This window comes from Callorhinchus milii, unplaced genomic scaffold (genome assembly GCF_018977255.1).
Source record: "Callorhinchus milii isolate IMCB2004 unplaced genomic scaffold, IMCB_Cmil_1.0 Scaffold1085, whole genome shotgun sequence".
In the NCBI taxonomy this organism is placed as follows: Eukaryota; Metazoa; Chordata; class Chondrichthyes; order Chimaeriformes; family Callorhinchidae; genus Callorhinchus; species Callorhinchus milii.
The window spans coordinates 1-22,403 of NW_024705826.1; the positions used below are offsets into that span (position 1 = coordinate 1).

Here is a 22,403-nt window from a genome sequence, read left to right on the forward strand (position 1 = left end):
TTATATGTAAAGCATTCCAGCTCAGCTTGAATAAAATAACTGATGGTTGACTGCGAATACGTAGCTCCTGTATTTCTAACTACATTTCAAATTATTCTACAATACAATATACAATAAAAAATAATAATCTTGAATGTTACAGCGCTGTTCACGTCTTCTGGTCTTCGCAAAGCGCTTCACAGAATATAATGTAAAGTGAAGTGATCGTAAATGTGTGGCGAAACGCGGCTGCCAATTGCGCACAGCTGTTCCACAAACAGTCGTGCATTGAAAATGACCAATTTATCATTTTTCGGGGGAGGGGTATTATTAGGCGTTTTGAGTGAGGAAACTTGCCCAAGGTTTCGCCTTGCCAGGTGTCTCGCTTGCAAGGCGAATGCTCTAACCACTGAGCTACGGACTCCCTGTACAAAACAATGTTATTCCGAAATTGTTTGCTGATTTGATCTAAATCAAATTTTAAAGCCATTTGTACTTCATTTAAATGTCTACTGTGGGAGAACATGAAACCGGATGAGCAAAGAGTACCACGTCACACAGTTGTCAGTGTTTCCGCCTGGTTGTTTTCAGATTTTATCTTTCAATATCTCTCTTACATATGTTGTCATTTGTCATCACCCAGGGCTAGACTGTGACAGCAATTATATGAATCAAAAAGTTATGTACAGAAGTCTCTGTCGCTCAATTGATTGGAAGGTAAACTCGATGGTAGAAGGCAAGCGTAGTGGACCTTGGTCTTCTTTCGTCTAGAAATGTTTATGTGCTCATACTTTTGACCTTTTTTTTTACTATGTATTGAATATGCGTTTCCGGCTTCCATCTACTCCTGGTCCAGCTCACGGACTTTGACTATTGCATTGTGTTGTGTCAACAAACTGATGTGCTGTCCAAAAGTATACATTTTAGCATCACGTTAGCTCCCAAGATTGTGCACATCCTAAATGAGAGCTTCCAGTGCAAGTTCACAAATGTCCTTTATATGAGTGAGTCCTCTTCCCGGTATGAAAGACACTGCTGAAGGCAAATTGCTGTTTTTGTGATGGATTAAGTGACATTTTGATCGAAAGTAAAGAAAGTGTAACAGATCTTCAGTAGATCCTGAAATATGTTTCAAAACAGAATAGTTTCAAATGCAATCTTATCATAGGATCCTAACATGATAATTTCTTTCTTTCTTTCTTTCTTTCTTTCTTTCTTTCTTTCTTTCTTTCTTTCTTTCTTTCTTTCTTTCTTTCTTTCTTTCTTTGTCTCTCTCTCTCGAGCCCACCTATCAGGCCACCTTTGGTTCGCCTGATTTTGAACCTGCACTGATATTCTCTGTTCAGAGATAAATTCCACTTGAATAAAAAAAGATGCAACTGTCAGCAAAGATCACGTCCCAATTTTGCAACAATCAAAAAATAGACTTACAGGTATAAATTGTTACATGTAATAAGCAATGTCTGAGAATATTGTGTTATGTTACAAAAGCAATCTTTTGCGCTATTTTAGTTTCACTTTTTGTAGCATCGTGAAGATTGCCGTGGAAGTGCATAAAAATCCGATATGCTTAGAAAAAGGGGAATCTTCGCATTTAGCCAACACATTTCACACGGAGAGGACACGTCAGAATAACATTTAAAAGCGCTTCACATAATTTTATCTTCTGGTAAATTTGTGCTAATGTGAAATTGGAAGCATTTCATCCGTTAGTTGGCTTTTCCTATCCTCATACCCCGTCAAGCGTTTCTCCTTCATGAACCTAATTTCTACTCTCCAGAAAACAACATGAGCTTTCGTTCTACAACACGAAATTACAAGACGTCTACATAGTGTATTCTGCGCAGAAAATGTAAGAGAAAAATTCGCCAATAAAAAAACTAAGGCAGATAATACGTCCATCTCACCAATCTGAAATGAAAGTAAATAGTTTTGCTCGTCAATGAAGGCAGACATTCTCAGTTTCCAGTTAATATTCTTTCTGATGTTACTTGTTACATACCAGAGAGTTGTTTTGTATGCAATATATGTGTTCAATGACTGTAAAATAACATCAGCGATGATGTCAATTAATTCTTCCCTGGAGGCTTACCGTTATTATAAAGTTCTTTTCATGCTGCCATTTCATTGTGTTCAAAGGTGCCATCCTGCAGAAAGAAAGCACGAGGGCTTGTCTGTTGTAAAATATGGTATATTTAACTATTTATGACGTGGAAGTAATTTACTACCCCATTCTTGCAATAGTCGGAGTTCCTGGTAAGCTATTTTAACATATAAATTATTATGAAGCTCATTGACCCGCTGTGCATTCTGTTAGTTTTTGTTCTGCCTGGCTCAGTGAAAACGCTCAATTATTCACGGTGGGTGGAGTGTGAAGCTACGTGTGATCTACTTGGAAATTAACTGGTTCCATGAAAAAATTAACTTGGGTGTTTGGAAAAAAAGATAGAAACATCGAGGTAGAGATTGAACTTTGCATTTTATGCAAACGGAAAATTCCCTGTGAGTGTGGCATATATATGAAGAATTCTTATTTGTATTTCTGAATGTTTCAGGCACCCGACAGGCAACATTTTAAGTTCAAGCTCCATTTTGTTACATTGAACTCACAATCAAAGCTCACATTGCAATGTTGCGAAAAGGTACATTATCAGAGATTCTGTCTTTCAGGTCATGGTAACCCGACAGTCCTGTAACACACAATATCTCGGCTGACACAGGCGTACATTATTGGAAATGCTTCGCATTGTTGGATGTGCCTTCCTTCCGATGAGACAAAGGTCCTATTTTCCTGGTCGGGATGACTTCAAAAAAACAATGACGCTTTCAATTGAGAATGGCATTTTGCCCGGTGCTCTGGCAAACAAACACACAAAGAAAATTTGTCAATGTATTCATTTCTTCTTTGAGGACTTTGCTGTCCCACATTTGTCTACCTAATTCGCTAACTAAAATACTGATTATACGACGAACCCAATCTAACCGCTTTGAAGTCCCGGTGCCAAATGCACTATGAGGATTCTCATTATTATTTCACTTTTTCTTACTTTCTTCATAGTTAACTTGTTGGCGATTCTGATCCTCGCCCGGGGAAATTGCGGTCTCTCCAAAGGCGTGACTGTATACTTGGTAGCCATGGCAGCGGCAGATCTGATGGTCATTATCACTGATGTAATATTCAATCGCATAAATAATTTTTATTTTCCAATTAGTTTCTTATTTTACACTCCGATGTGCAGTATCAGAGTTGTTTTGCTGGCATTAGCCACAAAATGTTCTGTCTGGTTTACAGTTGCTTTCACTTTCGATCGTTTTGTGGCTATTTGCCGTCAGAAGATGAAAACTACATATTGCTCTTTGAAAACTGCTATTTATGTTATTATAACAGTGAGTGTGATAAACTGTGCACAAAGTGTTCCCTGGTATTTTGTATTTACTCCTTTGGTGATCATTAAAAAATTTCCATTTTACTGTACTGGAAAAGCAAGCTACTATAATTTGCCAATATGGAGAGTGTTTGCGTGGTCCGACCGAGTTTTCACTCCTCTAGTTGTATTCCTTTTGATTTCCCTCTTCAATTCTCTGACCATCAGACACATTTTATTAGCCAGCAGGATCCGCAGGAGAATCCGGGTCAATGAGAATGGGGATAAACAGAAAGATGCAGAGATGGAAAAGCGAAGAAAATCCATTATTTTACTTTTTAGTATATCAGCAAGTTTTCTAATATTATGGTTGACGACTATTATCTACACATTGAAATGGCCAATTACAAACTATAATTATGAAACACAAGTCAACAGCTCTCGATATACCTTCCAGCAGACTGGATTTATGCTTAAGCTTTTGAGTTCCTGTACAAACACTTTTATCTATGCGGTGACCCAGACTAAGTTCAGAGAGGATCTGCAGAATGTGTTAAAATATCCTTTTGCTCGGAATCATTGCAAATAAAAATATTACTTTTATAAAAGAACGGACGTTAGTTGATTGAATACTTCCAGGTTACAACTTGCTGTTTTTCATTCGTACATAGACGGGACAGTGGTCAGATGTTTCCCACCAACGCTGAGCAATGCAATTGGACAGACTAAGCTGCGTCAAACACATTCAGTATTGCATGACACATTTTTGTTGTTTCTGCAATCCTGTTGTTTATTTTCTTCCGTTCATTTGAGGAATATTAGGGACAGGTTGTTGCTTTCTATCAGATCGTAGATAGTAAGCTTCAGTGTAACTACATCTAAATTAAGTTCCTCGTCTTCTGCAAGACTTTCGACCTAAATATTTAGGATGCCCTCATTCCGAACCTGAGCAGCCAAGGGAAATACATGTCCAACTTGGCTAAATCTAGCTAAAATTTTATCCACAGTGTATATTCTACCCCCAAGTTCCAAGTAAAGTTCGAGAGTGAACTCATTGAATTCCTCCTTCTTGAAAGCGGGTTAAGGGAAATTCACCCGCGCTATCCAATGTGTTCATCAATCATGATTGGATGGATTCGAGGCAGAAAATCTCGTTGTCTCTGTTGCAGGATTTTCTGGAAGGTTTGAAACACTTCATTGGCTACTGTTGTGCTGCCGGTGGAACCAACTGTGGAGCTTCCAGGCTGAATTCTCCAACTGGGTCACAGCGAAACCCAACTAAACATGGTGATGAGTCTCCGTAAGGACAGAATTATGCTTTTGAACGGCTCAACATACCACATTTAGGGTGTTCCAAATTTTCCTCAGTACTCTTCTCATTTATTACCTAATCCTGTCCCAGCACAAAACCTCCACCACCTTTCTTTATAACCTCTGCAACCTTCTATATTCCCTATGCCTCTGATCTGAACGCCTAAGCAACAAATTGCATTTATTTTATGCCAATTCCCTGTTTGTCGACCTTTCCAACTCTTCAATTCACAAGCTGCAGGTCATCCAGAACTATACAGCTCGTGTCCTCTCACGCACTGGGCTCCGTAACCCGATCAGGCCCAACATTGCCTGGATTCAATGGATCCCCATTTCTCAGAGGATCAAAATCCTGGTCCTTGCCTTCAAGGCACCACACAGCAATGCCCCTTCCAACCTCTGTTACTTTCCTATCCATTATCAACCTGTTCACTCTCTCCACTCAGCAGCCTCCGGCTTGCTGATGTCCCTCTTCCGGGCCGCCGCACAATCGACAGTCGGTCCTTTAGTCTCTCCGCCCTTAACATTTGGAACTTAAGCATTTACCGCCTTCCTTTCTCATCACTCGTTCACTTGCCTCATTCAAGGCGCGTATCAAGACCCTCCTCTTTCAATGCCTCCTCTTTGAACCTGCCCTCCACGCACCCTTACCCAATTCCGAGTTGTGATTTCACAGTGACACTGTCGACAACCTGCTTTCCCTGCACGTGAAAAAAACAATTGTAATAATAATCATTGCATTAGATAGATCGCTTGTCACAAGTTAAAGTCTCAAAGAACTTTACGGAATATACTTGTGAGCGAAACGATGTGGACATGGTGTCTACGCCACGTAACCCCGCCCATCACTTCCTGTCACAAACTCAGCGGAAATCTGGGGTAAAAGCAAAGAATGAGACAGGCGGCACGATTGATTTCTGGAAATCAATTCACAATGGGGATATTGACTAAGAATCGTCCTTCTCATAAACTGTCACCGGACAGATTTTAGAAGGCTGATAATTTACCCCGTCGTCATTCAAACCGCGGCTGAAGAAACGATAACTTTCCTCATTGAAAAGTTGTACTATAGCGTGGAGATGACACATGTTATCAGCGTAAAATAACACATATCATAATCCAGGTAAACTCCCAGCTTTCCGCGTCTCTTTCTCAGTTGCAGGCGGGTGCACAATGACGTGTAGACTTCGTATTCATCACCTTTTCTCAGACATAAAGCCTTGTATCCCTTCTCTGGCGTGGCTGTGATTTTCCCTTTCCCGTTGATGAGCTCTCTGTCTATTGCCAAATCCAACACTTGTTGGCCACCTGCACCTCCTAGTAATGTCTCCCTCAGATCGCAGGACACAGTAGCAATGAATAAACGTCTTCGGAGTGTCAGTGAGCTGATGCAGGCAGATGTGTTGGTGGATATTCTGAGAGATGGCAGTGAGGTGCTTCAATTGATTGACGCATATTATGTCAGCGCTCATTTATTCCACGAAGGTCAACCGATTGGCCTAGAATCGACCCTGGCCTCCATTATGGCAGTAGCAACTTTTAACATAGGTAACAATAGATATTGCTACAATTTGTTTTGCAGAACAGAAAGAGCGGTGTGCATATTGACACCAAGATGACTCAATCTTCCATTGAACGGCCGTTCGATCACCATCAGTCAAGATTAAGTTAACTTAACTCCTCCAGCTCCAGCTATTCCATTCAATGGCAAGAGCTAAACTTCTTCTGACAAGTAATTTGTCCTTAAATTCCGAATGCATGCGAAATAAAGGAGGTAGGAAGTCATTTAACTTTCAAGAAACATGGAAAGCTGTTCCCATTCAATAATTAACCAATTGAGGAATGTTTTGGAATATTTTGGCAAAAGGACACCAGAACCGAACAACAAATTTCATTTCGCAACAATTCTTTGTAAAGCATTGCAGCTCAGCATGAATAAATTAACTGACGTTTATCTGCGATCACATCACTCTTATACTTCTAATTGCATTTCAGATTATTCAACAATACATTTTGTTCCTAAGTTAGCTGCTGAATTGATCCAAATCAAGTTTTAAAGCCATTTGTAATTCATTTATATGTCTGTTATGGGAGAACGTGATGCCTGATGAGCAACCAATCAAATATCACACAGTGGTCAGTGTTTCCATTCATTTGCATCCAGATGTTACCTCTGAATATCTCACTTACAGATGTTGTCATTTCTTGTCAACCCAGGGCTTACCCGTGACAGCAATTAACTCAACCAAAACCTGTATCTTTCTTGCAAGAATGGTATGGACAGCATTCTCTCTGACGCAATTCGTTAGCGCGTTAGGCTGTCAATGGAAAAGTTGGTGATACAAGCCCACCAAAGGAGGATCCTCTTCTGGAATAAATATATCACTGTGCAATTCTTTCCTCTCACTGAAAATAAAACCCCGAACGACTTCAGGAATGTTTTTTTTTCTTCTTCTCCAATGTTTCTTTGCACTTGAGATTATATCATGAACAACTTTGTAATTTTTTGCGGTCTTGATTTATTGAATGACAATTTTCTGCATTTTTTTCCGACACTTTGCTGGAATTTCTTTTGTGTGACGGACATTTTGTGATGCTTGATTGGCACGACAACTTTGACCTGGGCATTTTGGCCTCACTTGAATTCAATTAGTATCTCAAGATTCTTCTAGTTATCAGATAGATGTGTAGCTATTGACGACTCGTATCGGCAGAATCAGTCACACGGATATCCTCGACTCAAACAATCCACATCCTCAGCCTTCGAGTCGTTGAGAGGCCGAAGCTCACCAACTCCACATTATTGATGCAAGTGTACAAGTTCACCAACCTTAAGTTAGAAATTCAGTTAAGAATCGATTCAAAACAAAAATCAATTATCTACTCCACTCTTATTGATACTTCTGCACAATTGCTGTGTGCACAGTCATTGCTGTTCATAGTATCTATGAAATGATAATTGCTCTTAATTGTTATATTAGTATTTTCTACGCTAAACGTTAGTTGTCTCTATTATTCATCTTCTTAAAACATAAAGCGATCTGTGGTACAGGAAGAAGTGAATACACATCCAGAGCAGCAGCGAATTACATGTTAATTAGCAAGACATAATGGCACATCTTCGCTAATACCTTTCAGCAATTCACTGTATATGGAGCCAAGTATACAGCCGTGATCGTATAGTGTTCAGTACTCTGCGTTGTGGCCGCAGAAACCTCGGTTCGAATCCGAGTCACGGCAATCGCCATCGCTTTGCCTTTTGACATATCTTTGAAATGTTTTAATGTAATTTGAGTGCACAATGAACCTGAATTTGAAAGTCTCTATTTGCATTCAATCAATAATAATAGTAATAATAATGCATTGATAAAGCGCCTTATCCTGCATTCGAGACGTCTCCAGAATATGCTGTAAAGTGAATTGATTGTATACAATATCTGTAATAAAAAAGTCAATGCCAAACTATCAGTTCTGTTTGCCAGTGGTATTATTAGATTATTTCTACTAAGATCATAATAATCTCCTGCGGTGATAAAACAATAGAGGTTTGAGTTCACCATCTCAGCCATTCGGCAATCATAATTCATAATTCTTCACTCGCCCACCTTCAAACATACGATATACCAATAGTTATGAATCAAATTTTTTGAAAGATAAATGTTTTAGCAAATGACCTACAATCAAACCTTCTGGTGTCAGAAACCCATCATCAACTTTATAGCAAGTTGGAGATTGTAAGCATTCTACACAAACATGGGAATTCCTGTGTTTAGAATGGAGTGGGCATGGTTTATCAGGAGACATAGCCCGCTTACCTAATTCAAGGGAGTATTTGGACGAGTTCGGCAAGAAGAAAAGGGTTGAGGACTGCAAAGTGTGACAAAGTAACAGTTGGATGATAACCTGCTAAAACCGCAAACCTGACAAATGAAGCACCATCTCTTGGGCGTTTAAGTGAATCAAGCTTATTTTTATGTTGTGGTCCAAAACTGCCAGGATACAAATGTATATTCAAGTCACGCCTGTTAGTTTTGGGCAGATTGGTTCAGAGATTCCCCACAATTACACTGTCACAGGACCTTTCAGTTAATAATAATCTTAATAAGGACTTGGAGTTGTCTCGACAATGAGTTAGTACACCTTCCCACGATACGAAATGCAATGAATCGAATCAAATAACAATTATCATGTGGAAAAAACTAATAAAAGATTCAGGAGCAGGCAACGTTTTCTCCAAATCACTTCCTTGGTAGTTTGTCAGCAGTCGTGGCCGAGTGGTGAAGGCGATCCATTGGGAAACTTCCCGCGCATGTTCGAATCCTGCCGTCCACGAATATTGCTCCCTGTTATTATAATTGTACCACTGTTTGAAGGAATGTTTCCACATTGATAATAAATGTGAATTGTGGTAACCCGTGGAAGAGGCATGGTGGAGACGCGTCCAGTGCAAAGCTTATCTCACTGAAAGTTTTCCTACATAATATTGTAGGTAAAAGTTATTTTAGATCAGAACATCAGATGGGACACGTTGATCGGAAACCTTTTCCACAAATTATTGACAAGTCGTGTTCTGAATTATCTTCATTGTTTATTTCTTATATAACTCATTAGCATCTTAAAATAGAATAAAGACACGATTCTGGCAGTTAAGGAGGGCAGCTGAGGTTGAGTAGGGATGAACTCGCTGTGCTGTTCAAAGCAAGACAGAAATATAACAGTGCAATTGTTTTCAATATAATTTCACCCTTTTTGTTTTAAACTGAGAAAACACAGCTGTGGTATGACGTTGCTGTTCTTTGGTAAAACTTTGAATTTTGTAGATGAGACAGTCTATTGCATTGTTTATCGTGTTAACGTGAATCAAGACATTGACCTCCACTTGAATTGAACACCAGCCTCTGATCTGGAGTCAGACGCGCTAGCGTTGAGCCACGAGTTCGGCAGATTATTTCGCACAACAGGTTGGGTTGTAAAGCAGGAAATAAAAACACAACAACACGTGATTGGTTAAAAATAAAGAGGAATCTTCCAATTCATAAAATTAAATGTTGACACTGGAGCAGCAGTGATTAACCCTTTCCGATAACTTGCTGCAAACAACCACTTACATTTATTTTGCGATCATCGTTGGGGCAACACTGACTGGCACGGGACGAAAAATTCATGATTCTCTCTTATCATTAATTTTCTGTGAATATAGCTTCATATACTTCCCTAGTTTGGCAGAGATCTACGTGGCTGGAGAGATATAATTGCAATTTTATATGTGAAACGGAAATAGTTGCGAAGATGCTGCAATTGTAATTGAAAATCCTCATGTTTCCTTATATATTTCCTTTATTCTTCAACGTAGTACACAAAGAGATGGCAAAATAAAATTCAACCCAATAACTGGAAGCAGTATTTCAGTTAGTACTGACGTATCTGTTCGTAACGTGGACCACGTGGCCTAATCGATAAGGCGTCTGACTTCGGTGAACTTGAAGGCAATCAGAAGATTGCAGGTTCGAGTCCTGCCGTGGTCTTTTGGCACAACTGTTTTTCTTATGACATTTGCATATTGCAAATAAGTAATTTGTGTTCTCTTTGACAAACGTCATGCTGCACGAACATTTTAACTACAATATGTTGCTTATAACAGCAGTGTTATTTAGTGTTAATAACGTCATAGTCGGTGTTTCGCTCCAATTTTTGGCCACAAATTTCGTTTCTGAAAAGCAGATTTTTTTTTCTCTTTTGAAATATTGGAGGAAAATGTATTCTCGAGTCACAAGTTTGACAAGTGAAAATATAACCGCCGTCACAATAATTTTTCTTTGCGAAATTGTTCCAACTGAAGGCGATAGCTTGGATCTGTATCAGAGACCTCTTGTTTTGTAGTCAAAGCGTCCACCACAGAGCTACAGCTCCTCCGGCACCTGAACATTGCTCAGAGATACTAATGTAGGAGATTAACAGTCCTGTCAATGAATGTAAAACTGAACTGAAATCCACTTGACTATTTTCTTCCTTCACCAGATGATATCCTCTGACAGATCGTTCCAAATCTTTACTCACCAGAGGCTCACTGGTGGTCGGTTGCTTCTTAGATACAAAACAGCCTCATGCCCTTGTGGATATAGAAATAGGAAAGTTCCGCAAATAGGTAAAAAGAACAACATTTTAGCATTACTGTAGGTCGCGTGAATGCGTCAAACCGGATCGCAGAGCTAAAGAGTCTCTAAAACCCACAATAATCCAAACCGGAGTCTGAATAACAAATAGTAATTAAACTAACAACCGGCCAACTTTAGTACAGAGGCTGATAGATTCATCGTCAGAACAATAATGACAATTGTCCTGTCTCCTATATCATTATAAATTTGACCAACAAGCTGCAGTATTCAGAACTCTGCAGCTCGTGTACTGTCCGCACCAGACACGAGACACATCACTCCACCTCACTGCTCCATGGATCAAAATCTCATCCTCACCTACAAGCATCACGGCTTGCTTCTACTCCAATACTATCTACCTACCTGCCGTAACCTCGTTCTGGCTCGGTCTGCCACGTGCCACGTACATCGTGTCCCTCAGCCTCAGCCACAGACTCTGGAACTCCATCCCAGTGCTTCGCCTTGCTCCTTTCTCCTTCAAGCCGGTCTCAAACCTTTCTTTGACCGTGCCTTCAGCTCCCCTCGAGTCTTTCCCTCTCGCTCCCTTCCCTCCCTCACCCTGAATTTCCCCCTCCCTCCCTCACCTGACATATTAAATAAAAGATTTTTCATGAATTGACAGCAATGGGTGCATTATCTTCCTGATACACTAAACCTATAATTTTACCTGTAACGACTATAATTGCAACGTGCATCATGCTGTGACAATCATGGCAGCAACAAACAACATTTCTGATGTTGGTATTCAGCAAGGCACCGCTGGGATTTGAACCCAGGATCTCCTGTTTACGAGACAGGCGCTTTAGCCCCTAAGCCACGGCGCCGTTGTCACATCGTTTCATATCGTTCAACATCCAGATGACTGTCATCTTTGTCCAGCAGTTTGGTTTCTGCCGTCACCTCAATAAGAAGGAGTTGACCACTCGACGCTTATCCTCCGATTACACCATTCCACATCACGCCTTGTGAGTTTTGGATGCAGACCGATCCTTGCGGACACCCCACTGCCTCTCTCCCAATCTTTCTCTTTCGCACTCGCTCTCACAAACACACACACATACTCTGTCAAAATCACTGTCTCTCCTTCTCGTCTGATTGTCGGATCATTCTCTCTCCCCTCGTTCTGTCAAATTAATCTCTCTCTCACTCTCTCTCTCTCTCACACCACTTACACTCGCATGTACACGCTCTCTTCTCTCTCTCTCTCTCTCTCTCCTCTCTTCTCTCTCTCTCTCCTCTCTCTCTCTCTCTCTCTCTCTCTGAAGCTCATTCCCTCTTTCAATGGCTCTCCTCCCCCTCTTTCACTCCACCAGCCGCAGGTCACTGCATGCAATGACAGGAGCTCGGGTCACTATGTGGCAGGAGCCGGGGTCACTATGTGGCAGAAGCATGGGTCACATTGTGGCAGGAGCCATGGTTCACGATGTTCAGAGAGACGAACTGGGGTTTATATGTGGCAGGAGCCGGGGGTCACTATGTGGTAGGAGCCGGGATCATAATTGAAAGGAGCCGGGGTTCACTATGTGAAAGGAGCCGGGGGTCACTATGTGCAGTGACAGAAAATGTCATATTAATGTTAATGGAGGGAGAGGGAAAGAAGGAATGGAGGGATGGAATGAGCGATGTAGGGAGAGAGAGCGTGAGCGAAGGAGGGAGATAGACATCCAGTAAGGGAGGCAGCGAGAGAGAGTGTGGGGGACAACAGCAAAAACAACAACTACTTAGATTTATACAGCGCCCTCCACGCAGGACGGCATCTCAGAGCGCTTCACAGCAGTGCACCGCGGGGCCGAGTCAGGGGGAGGGGTGTGTAAGTGACCAAAGGCGTGGTCGAAAAGAAAGGTCTTAAGCAGAGACCTGAAAATGGGAAGAGAGGGGACGAGGCGAAGGGAATGAGGGAGGCAGTTCCAGAGCATAGCCTCGGAGCATAGTGGCTGAAGGCGCGGCCGCCGAGGGTGGAGCGGAGGACACGGGGGACGAGGAGGAGGCCAGACCCCGAGGAACGAAGGCAACAGGTACTGTTTTGAGGAGAGAGGAGGTCGGCGAATTTCGGGGGTGCAGAGGATTGCAGGGACTTGAATACAAGTGTGAAGATCCTGAATTTCATCCTCTCTGGGACAGGCAGCCAGTGCAGTCTGGCCAGGACTGAGGTGATCGGGGAGCGGAATGTCGTGCGGGACATAGTGAGGATCGAATCTGAGAGAGAGGGAAGAAGTGCGTTAGGGATTTTGGTGGCGGATTCTACGGCCGGGAGCACAGTTGTTTAGTAATGATTCATAACATAATAATGTATATGAATCGGCAGTGTGTCGAAAGCTCAGATCACAGTAAATTATCAGTTATGGGGCAGAAGAGATATGGCTGCGGCGGCGGGACAAACCAACCATGGCGGGGCGGGAGCAGCGAAGTTAAAGTGATCCTTATTATTACTGTCATTATTACTAATTTCTTATCATTTGTATCACTTTTATAAATATACTATTATTATTTTATTATCTTGTTACTTTTTTATTATCATAATAATTGTGGTTATTAAATTAATATCACTGGCATTATTGTTATTCTTAATAGAATAAAATAGGAATCATTATGGAATTCCTAAAGTGATTTTGTTATATTTAGTTGTTTTTCTGGGTTATTGCGTGTCTATTTAGAAGTACTTGTAGATTGTATTTATTTTTGATAAACGTTGTTCCATATACAACAACAATATTACATTTGTACAGCTCCTTTCGGAAGACGTATTTGACTGTAAAATCTTGATAAAACGCTTTAAAGATACGTGGATCATGTGGTAGGGCGCCGGAACAGACGCGAGGATTAACAACAATATGTATTATTGCAGTAAAATGGAGTCTAATACCACAACAATAAAAATAACCAGTCGAGATATTCAAGACATTGCTTAATGTGCGTTGACTTAATGTGTTCTCTCAGCCTCAGAGTAATGTGATTCAGCGCTCGAAGGGTTTTGTCCACCACAGAGCGCGATGGTAGGAGAATAGTTCAAACCAACTGCAAATAAACTGCTCAGTGCTGGCGTTGCGTTGACAAGAAAAACATTTCCATTGTCCTTGTTTTTGTGATCCTGCGGGAAGAAAATGTACCTATAAGAAGATGGATGTGAGTAAGAAAATTTGTCTCGCACATCCGTGAACACAGGATTGTGTACAATTAATGCAGCTGCAAAGCAAACAATACACAGTGTGTTGTTCGTTTCGCTCTCTCCCTCTCTCTCACCGCACTCCACAACCCCACCGCCCACACCGCTCCCGCACCCGACACCCACAACAACCCCTCTACCCCCCACCCACCCGCCATGTGTGTTGTGCAAATTTGGTCAAGTGATTTAATGTAAACCCAACTGCCAGCTCGGTAGCAACTGACCGTCCTCCTAACCCAAAAAGAAGCTATACTAATGTTGTTGTTAGTACCGTGGAGCTCTGCAGCACTTTCTCGCCTCGCTAGCGAGAGAACTGGATTCGATCCCAGCAGAACGAGACGTTGGGCAAGTTTCGTTCTGGACACACCTTTTTACGTAAGTACGAACCTGGTTGTTTGTTTGGTCATTGGCGGAAACTTTTCCAGGCGCAATATTTTCTTCCAAATAAAAGTAATCATCACTGTTTGTGGGATACAATTGTGTGCAGCTGGTTTCCGTATTTTCCCCATAACATAAAACAGGCATTTCAATTTATTACAAATCTGAACTAAATGATGATGATAATCCGCTATATACTGCGAAACGTCTCGAAACCCAATGAGCGACTACATCAAATGCAATGATTATTATTATCGTCATTGTGAAGTATTCTGAGGAAGTGTATCTTCAGAAAAATATTGGCTCCAACATCCATGAATTGATTGATTAATTTTGTTTGGACGATCTTGGCCAGGGAACAAGAAGAACCCTCCTTTTTCTTTCCTGTTCCTAATAATTTCATATTTCTCTTCTTCTCGTCACTGTGAATGATTAAAAAAAACTGTTTCAATGATCCCCATTGTTTCTCATTTTCTTATGAGAAAATGAGCTTTGGGACGTACTCCCGACGTGAAAGGCGCTCTATAAATGTAACTTTATTGTTGTTGTTGTTGTTGATGATGTGAAGCAACGAAACTTACCTATCGGTGAGGATTCGGCGCTCTCACCGCCGCGGCCCGGGTTCGATTCCCGGTCAGGGAAGCATTTCATTTTGTTTTCCGACTAGAATCGACATTTGCTTGTATACAAAAAACATGCAGATATGTCCTGCAATCGTGGCTGCGCTTCACAGCACCAACAGTAATAATAATAATAATTGCATTGGGTATAGCCCCATATAGTGTCTTCGAGGGGTCTCAAAGCTCTTCACACAATATAGTTTAACATACGTTGACTGTATATTTTGTGGGCAAATGATCCGTTTTATTCAAATCAAAGCTGCCGATAATCGTTTCCTTTATTAACGACACAAATCAGGGCAATAAGCTCATATAATATCCGGAACTGGTTTCAGAACAAATTAATTTAGTTGAAATTTGATATGCTACCACACTTCAACTGAACTGCTGAGTATATAGTTTCTCCTGAGCAAGTGGGTATCCGGGAGTTTATGCCTCTGCCTCAAAGTTGTGTTGCAAGCAGCAGATTGATTAATTAATGTAACAACCTTTCTGTCTGTTGTGCAGAAAAAGCACCACAATATGTCAGTTCCAAGTTTGCATATCTTATATCAGTAATCAGAGCTTCCTGTGACTCACTCAGCAAGTCAGGCCGGTTAGCTCAGTTGGTTAGAGCGTGGTGCTAATAACGCCAAGGTCGCGGGTTCAATCCCCGTACGGGCCATAATTTTAATTGAAGCCCATTATGTTACATTAGCTGCAGTGCTGCTGCCATCAATAATAATAATATTTAATCTGGCATTTGTTACAGCACCCTATCACGTCTTCAAGAGGTCTCAAGGCGCTTCACAGAATATAGAGTAAAGTGAATTTACTGGATGCTTTGTGGCCGAAAAGCAGCAGGTAGTAGCAGTAGCAGCCCACAAACAGTTGTGGATCAACGAAACCAATTCATTACTATTATTGCTTTTATTATTGTTATCATTGAAGGGATTATTACCCCAGAAAAGCGATTCGTCAATCGACTTCGAACCGTGTTCTTATTTACTAATCTTCTGACACTCATACTAATCTTCCCTACCGAAGATTAATTTGGTCACAAACACTAAAATAACCTCCCCGTCGGGGAATTGAACCCCGGTCTCCCGCGTGACAGGCGGGGATACTAACCACTATACTAACGAGGATTCACATGGAGGCATTTACTTTAATTCCACCCTGTACACATGTGATGAAAGGTTATGGAGATAGAGTGTGGCAAGTAATGGAGCGAAATAAACATTGCAGTGACGATCTTGAAGTCGATCCGCTCTGTGACAGGAAGCCGGTGTAGTGTGACAGGTACAATGTTTTGTGCAGGCGGGAATACGGGGCAGCAGAATTCTGAATAAGCTGGAGTTTGTGGATAGTGGAGGAGGGGAGACCGGCGAGGAGGGCGTTAGCGTAGTCCAGCCGAGAGATGATCAAGGATGCGCAAATGTCGGCGGGAGCCATAACGTATGGCTTCCATCTTGTTGACGTCAACTGCAAGAAATTTGCGCTCGTCAAGCTTTCGATGTCCGACAGACAAGCTGACAGAACATCAGGGGACTGGGGTTCGCAGCTGGAGGTAGAAACGTAGAGTTGAGTTTCATACATGAGGAAGTTAACCCCGTGTCTGCGGATAACATCACCGAGAGGCAGCAGATAGATGAGGAGAACTATCCCCAACGGATGGATGCTTCGCGTACCGCACAGTTGACCGTGTGGAAGCGCGAAGAAAAGCCATTTGCAGAAATATAGTCCTGGCGCTATGAATCGAACAAAGCGTTTGCGGTCCCACTGAGGTGGATAATGGCGGACAGGCGGTGGTGGAGGATGCGGTTATCCACTGTTTCGAACGCGGCAGAGTGGTCCATGAGGGCGAGGAGGCAGAGGGAGCCATGGTCATAGATAGAGAGGATATCGCTTGTGACCTTCACGAGCGTTGTCTGTGAGAGTGAATCATTGAGCAGCTTCATGGCTGCTTCAGGGTCGCGGTGTTCGGTGGCCTTGAGCAAAACCAGGTCTGAGCATGAGGCGGCCTTTTTGATGGTCTCGGGTGAAAGCTTCCTCCCTGGGCAGAAATGTAGGGATGATTCCTTGATGGAAGGGGGAGGGATGCGAAAGCTGAAGGAGATGAGGAAGTGGTCGGAGATGGCCTTGTCCGTGATGGAAATGTCGAGGCCATGTGTGATGACGGGGTCTAGGGAATGGCCTCGCTTGTGGGTCGGCGAGTTGATGTGGAGGATGTAGTTTAGGGAGGAACGGAGTTCTGTGAAATCTGAGGATGTGGTGCAACGGGATTTTCTTGGTGTAGTTTGAAGTTGCCCATTATGAGCAGGCGGTCAGAGCAGAAGGATGGGAGAAGAAATATCGGAGATATCGGAGAGGAAGGAGACGGATTTGAGGTGGGGGCGGTAAGCCATGGAGAACTTTGAGTGAGAGAAAGGAGGGATGGTAGAGGGTGAGGTGCTCAATTGAAGAGAAGCAGTCATTGGAATAATGGATTAGACGGAGGGAAGCTCGAGGAATGAGGGTCAACCCATCGCGTAGTTGCTTAGGGCGGGGTTTGTAATGGAAGATGTAGCCAGGAGGGTAACGTTACACTAATGCGGACGGAGACATTGGGTGAAAGAGAGGTTTCCCTAAGCCGACCGATATCCAGGTTCTCATCCAGGATGGGGTCGCGGTTAGTGAGGCTTTATCATGGAGGAAGTGAACATTTTGTGGAGCAATGCGGATGGTTTTGTGGGTGGTGGTGGGAGAGCACGGAGTAGAGAGTGGTATGGGAAGTATTTGGGTTCGTGGGGGAGAAATGACCGTCGTGTTTGAGGAAACGTTTGTGTTGGGAGGGCATGGCTGAGCTTGGAAGATGGGCTTTTGCCTTTCGGAGGCTATAGCTGCGGAGGGACGGAGCGACTGAACGGTGCTGTTGGCTGATCTCTGACGAGCAACGCCGGTTACCACGATGGGCCTGGTGGAGGGATCCCAGGCGACAACAGTTGGGGTCCCGGCGGGAAAGAAGACGGGAAGACCGGTGGGAGACGCACACACACATAAAACACACACATACATACACCTACTAACACAGATACAAACACAGATGCAAACACAAACACACACAGACACACACAAACATAGACACATCCGCACACACCACACACACACAGATATACATAGACACAGACACAAACAGACACAGTAACGCAGTCTCACAACCATACGCAGACAAACATAGAAAGACACACATAGACTCACACGCACACAGACACGAACCTGGATCTAGGGACACGCCCAAACATACAGATACAAACACGCACGCAGACACACACGCACATTAAAACACACACACAGACACATACAGACGGACACAAAGAAACACACATAAATAATCACCAACACAAACAAACACACACACAGTTCTTCCCGGTGTTTTCCACAGTGACATTTAACGCCAATGTCTGTCGTGACCAGGCTCCAGGCTGATTTCTCGTGCTTTCTCTGCTAGACTTGCCAGTGTCCGATTAACCCAAAGTTTTTTTTCTGGAAAAATCTGCTGACAAACAGCACAGGGGTTTGTTTCCTGATTTTCCCAGCACCGCGCAATACAGGGGCGACAGAAGTTGTGGCCGCACTGAAAGTTGACAGCAACAGTGAAGGAATCCAGACAAATCGGACAAATTACCTTCTCAATACAGATCTCAGCCTGGAGTCTTGAAGCAATTTTCACCATATCCATTTTCTGATTGTAATTGGCTTTAGTTTCAGTGTGAGTGTGCAGCGGCTCCCAGTGACTTGTCTGTCAATTCCTCTCCTTTAGTCTCTTCTTGTGAAATCAGCTGATAGTGACTGTGATCCCAGGAAACCATAAGGAAGCCGTGTGCAAAAGCCACAATCTTCTCCTCTTATTACGTTGTTCACGACTGTAAGACCCATTGATATTACTGGGCTGAGAAACGGGAATAATACAACAAACCATATAATTGATATAGAACCTGTCGCGTTTCAAAGCTCTGCACATTTCTGTATAGTGTAGTGACTGCAGAGTTTTGGTGAATATACAGCCATTCTCCACACAACCAAGTGCATCAAGCAGTCATGTAGTGACTGGCCATCGTTTGGACTTGGAAGCGAGGTGAAGTGACTGTGGGATGGAGTTCCAGATTGTCGGGCCAGAAAAGTTGAAAGCTCGGCCACCGAAGGTAAGACGGGAAATTCTGGAACTCTCTGCCACAATCCCTCAACCTTATCCGCTTCCTATCCATCTTCAAGTCGCTCATCAAGGCCTTCCTTGTGCAATGAACAGGGAGAGAATTAACGTGGAGAGAGGATGAGGGAGGCAAGTTGGCCCTGTAAGTTGGTTGACTCTGCAATATTCATTCAAAATAGCTCGCTGTTTATATCACATACTGTATGACACTTACATCCTGAGCAAAATATGTTTTCTTACACACGCATTGGTGGTTCAATGCAGAATTCTCACCTCCCACGTGGGAGACCCGGGTTCGATTCCCGGCCGATGCATTTTTTTTTGTGAAGGAAAAGTGCATCTGACACAATAGCAAATCAACAATCCCAGCCTCAAACAGGGGGTTGAGTCAAAACTAAAGGAGGAAAACGGTTGGGGGTCACCTCAGTGAACCAGCGAGCTCAGAAGTGTGAAGTTGGAAGTGTGCAGCTAAGTTAGTCTGGACTGAGAGTGATCAATCGGCCATCGACTCTATCACGTTCTCCGGGGATTGCTTCACCGACACAAACGCTGGCTGCTGATTAATAATAATAATAATAATCCTTGCATTTGTGATAGCGCTTTTCACGTCGGGAGGACGTCCCAAAGCGCTTCACAGAACACACTGTAAAGTGAATTGACTGTATATTTGTGGGCGAACGCGGCAGCCAATTGCGCACAGCAATGTCCACAAACAGTCGTAGATTGAAAATGACCAATTTATTATTGTTTTTAGTTTTGGAGGGATTATTATTAGGCTCTGTGTGGAGTAAGGAAACTTGCCCAAGGTTTCGCCCTCTGCCTGGAATTGAACTCAGGTCTCTCACTTGCAAAGCGAGTGCTCTATCCACTAACCTGTAATGGTTGGATCTTGATACCAATATGCACACATGCTGTTGCTGTTCATATAACACATCTGCTATGGACGTTGTACAAGATGAGCAACGTCATAAGTGCTTGGTAGGTTGGTTTTCCAACCCACTTCCCCAAAGTAACTAAATCCAGCGCCTTAGACCATTGGCAAACCGAACTCTACCAACATTTCTCACTACTTATGATCAAACTTCTCCTGCCACGACGGAGACCCGAGTCCATACTCAGACAATCTGTCCACCACTGTAGACTCAGTGAGCACCAAGTTTAGAAAACTCATCAATAATTTCAAGCTTTATTAAGGCGATATTCCAAGAAAACTGTTTCGGGGAAATGCATTTACTCACTGGCTTGCAGCAACGCTTTTCAAATAAATGGTCAGAAACTAAACTTTTTGTTAGGTTAATTGGTCTTCATTTTGAAAATGTTGCAGCGCATCAGTCACTTGTTTCCTGGCTACGTGGCCTTGTGTTTCTACCGTTTGGCTGTTCGCATATTTGTATTTCCAGGGCTTTTTACTTCGTTTCTTCAACCTGCATTCGGGAGTTTCCAATTGTCACTTATTATATCCCAATCCAGCAATATCAGGAGCTTTGAAAAGATCCGAAAGGTGGAGCAGCATCTGATTTTTAGCCGTTTCTCGAAAGTCATTAAGTCCCTGAAGTTTCCGTATTTTAGCGGATATCACGTTTGCCTCAAACGTGAGAGGTCGCAGGTTCGAAACCTGGCTGAAACATCTATTTCACTTTTATTTTAAAAAAATGATTCTTCGGTATTGATACACATTCACTGTTTCAATTGTAGCGACTGAAGCAGATAAAAGATTGTTACTATGAAAATAAGTGACATTTCGGAAAGAAAGTGAAGATTTTAGGCTACAGAAAAGATAAGACTTAATTCCAGCGGCTGAATTGAATTCTATTGCAGCTGTAGTTTAGAAGCAAAAGATGTGACATAAAAACGTGTGATAGTTGGTTCACGTTTGATCTTAAGTTGTCGAAATATCAGCGAACAGAATCCAATAAAGTGAGAGAGTGTATTGATTGCAATTAATATTTTCTCCTGTTGCAAAGATGGTCAGTTTAGAGTTTGCCAATCACAGTAAATCTGAGGCCAATCTTTCTAATTTTCAGCAGCATTTTACACAGGATAATAGAGTGGGAGGGATAGACGTCACGGTATAGGATAGAACTGGAGGTGAGGACAGGAGAAGAGGACCATTAGGTTTTACAGTGGAGATTGAAGATAGATTGAGAGGGATCGAGGTGGAGACACCCAGGAGGATTTCCACAGGCTGGTGTCTTGTAATTGAAGGTGAACATTGCTGGTAACACTGAAGGGATATCGTCAAAGTAGTGAGTTTGCTCAATTGCCGGAGAGAAAGAAAGGAGACAGATTGTGAGCCTGCGGTAGCGTGGCCGAGCGGTCTAAGGCGCTGGATTAAGGTTCCAGTCTCCTCGGAGGCGTGGGTTCGAATCCCACCGTTGCCAATTTGATTTTCCTTTGTATTTTCTCACCATTCTTTCAAACTACAGGATTGTGTGGGAAATAACAAACTTGAACAATTACGTTGTTTTGCAGCGATTGCCAGTGTCCTCCATTTGAACCTCTGTTTATACAGCAACTATTTTAACTCGTTGTCCTCGTGATACCGAATCACCCGTCATTAGAAATATTTGCTCCTTTTGCACCCTATCGAATAAACTGATCAATTGGAAAACTTCCGATCAGTCTCTTATTAACAGCCTCTACTCCAAGTAGAATAATCCTAGCTTATCTAGCCTCTCCTCCTAAAATTCTGGTCAGCTCCAGTGGAAAAGTAGAGATGTACAGGACCAATATTTCGGAGATGGGAGAGAAATCAATTCTTCAAAGCACGAATATGGGGTTAAAGGACAGTTGGGAATTCATCCAGGATTTGTTGTCTGAAAGGCAAACGTTTGTGAGTTTCCGTGAATGTGTGTCTCAATGTCTGTTTGTATCTATGTTTGTATATGTGTGTGTGTGTCTCAGATTGTGTGTATATCTGCGTGTCACGGTGTGCGCGTTGTGTGTGTGTGTGCGTTTGTGTCAAGGCACAAATATTCGGACTTCTTGTTTGGATAAATCCACAAAAAACACCGAGAACATCGAACATGAGCTAAATCATCGGCAAAATCAATACTGCAGATTGGGCCCTGCAGAGATAAGACATGAGATGATGTAAATGTGGTCCCACTAAAAAGGGGAACCTTATCTACATTCCTGATGGTTTCCATCTCTTTGATTCCTTTGCAACATTTCTTTCTTTTCGGGGAATATCAAGGTTTTCCACTTGCGATTGAGAGTACCAGCGGTATTGGCCTTAAATTATAAAAACGTGATTATGGA

General features: G+C 42.5%; 5 non-coding genes across 5 annotated transcripts; 3 read left to right on the forward strand and 2 right to left on the reverse strand.

Annotated features, from left to right (window-relative positions):
* Positions 1-10,093: 10,093 nt before the first annotated feature.
* Positions 10,094-10,180, forward strand: trnar-ucg. Its single transcript is given in 2 exon segments — positions 10,094-10,130; positions 10,145-10,180. It is a non-coding gene; the product is annotated as a tRNA-Arg (tRNA).
* Positions 10,181-11,561: 1,381 nt separating this feature from the next.
* On the reverse strand, positions 11,562-11,634 carry trnat-cgu. The gene has a single exon. It is a non-coding gene; the product is annotated as a tRNA-Thr (tRNA).
* Positions 11,635-15,561: 3,927 nt separating this feature from the next.
* trnai-aau lies at positions 15,562-15,635 on the forward strand. The gene has a single exon. It is a non-coding gene; the product is annotated as a tRNA-Ile (tRNA).
* A 391-nt stretch (positions 15,636-16,026) lies between these two features.
* trnad-guc lies at positions 16,027-16,098 on the reverse strand. The gene has a single exon. It is a non-coding gene; the product is annotated as a tRNA-Asp (tRNA).
* A 5,343-nt stretch (positions 16,099-21,441) lies between these two features.
* trnal-aag lies at positions 21,442-21,523 on the forward strand. Its single transcript has one exon. It is a non-coding gene; the product is annotated as a tRNA-Leu (tRNA).
* Positions 21,524-22,403: the final 880 nt, after the last annotated feature.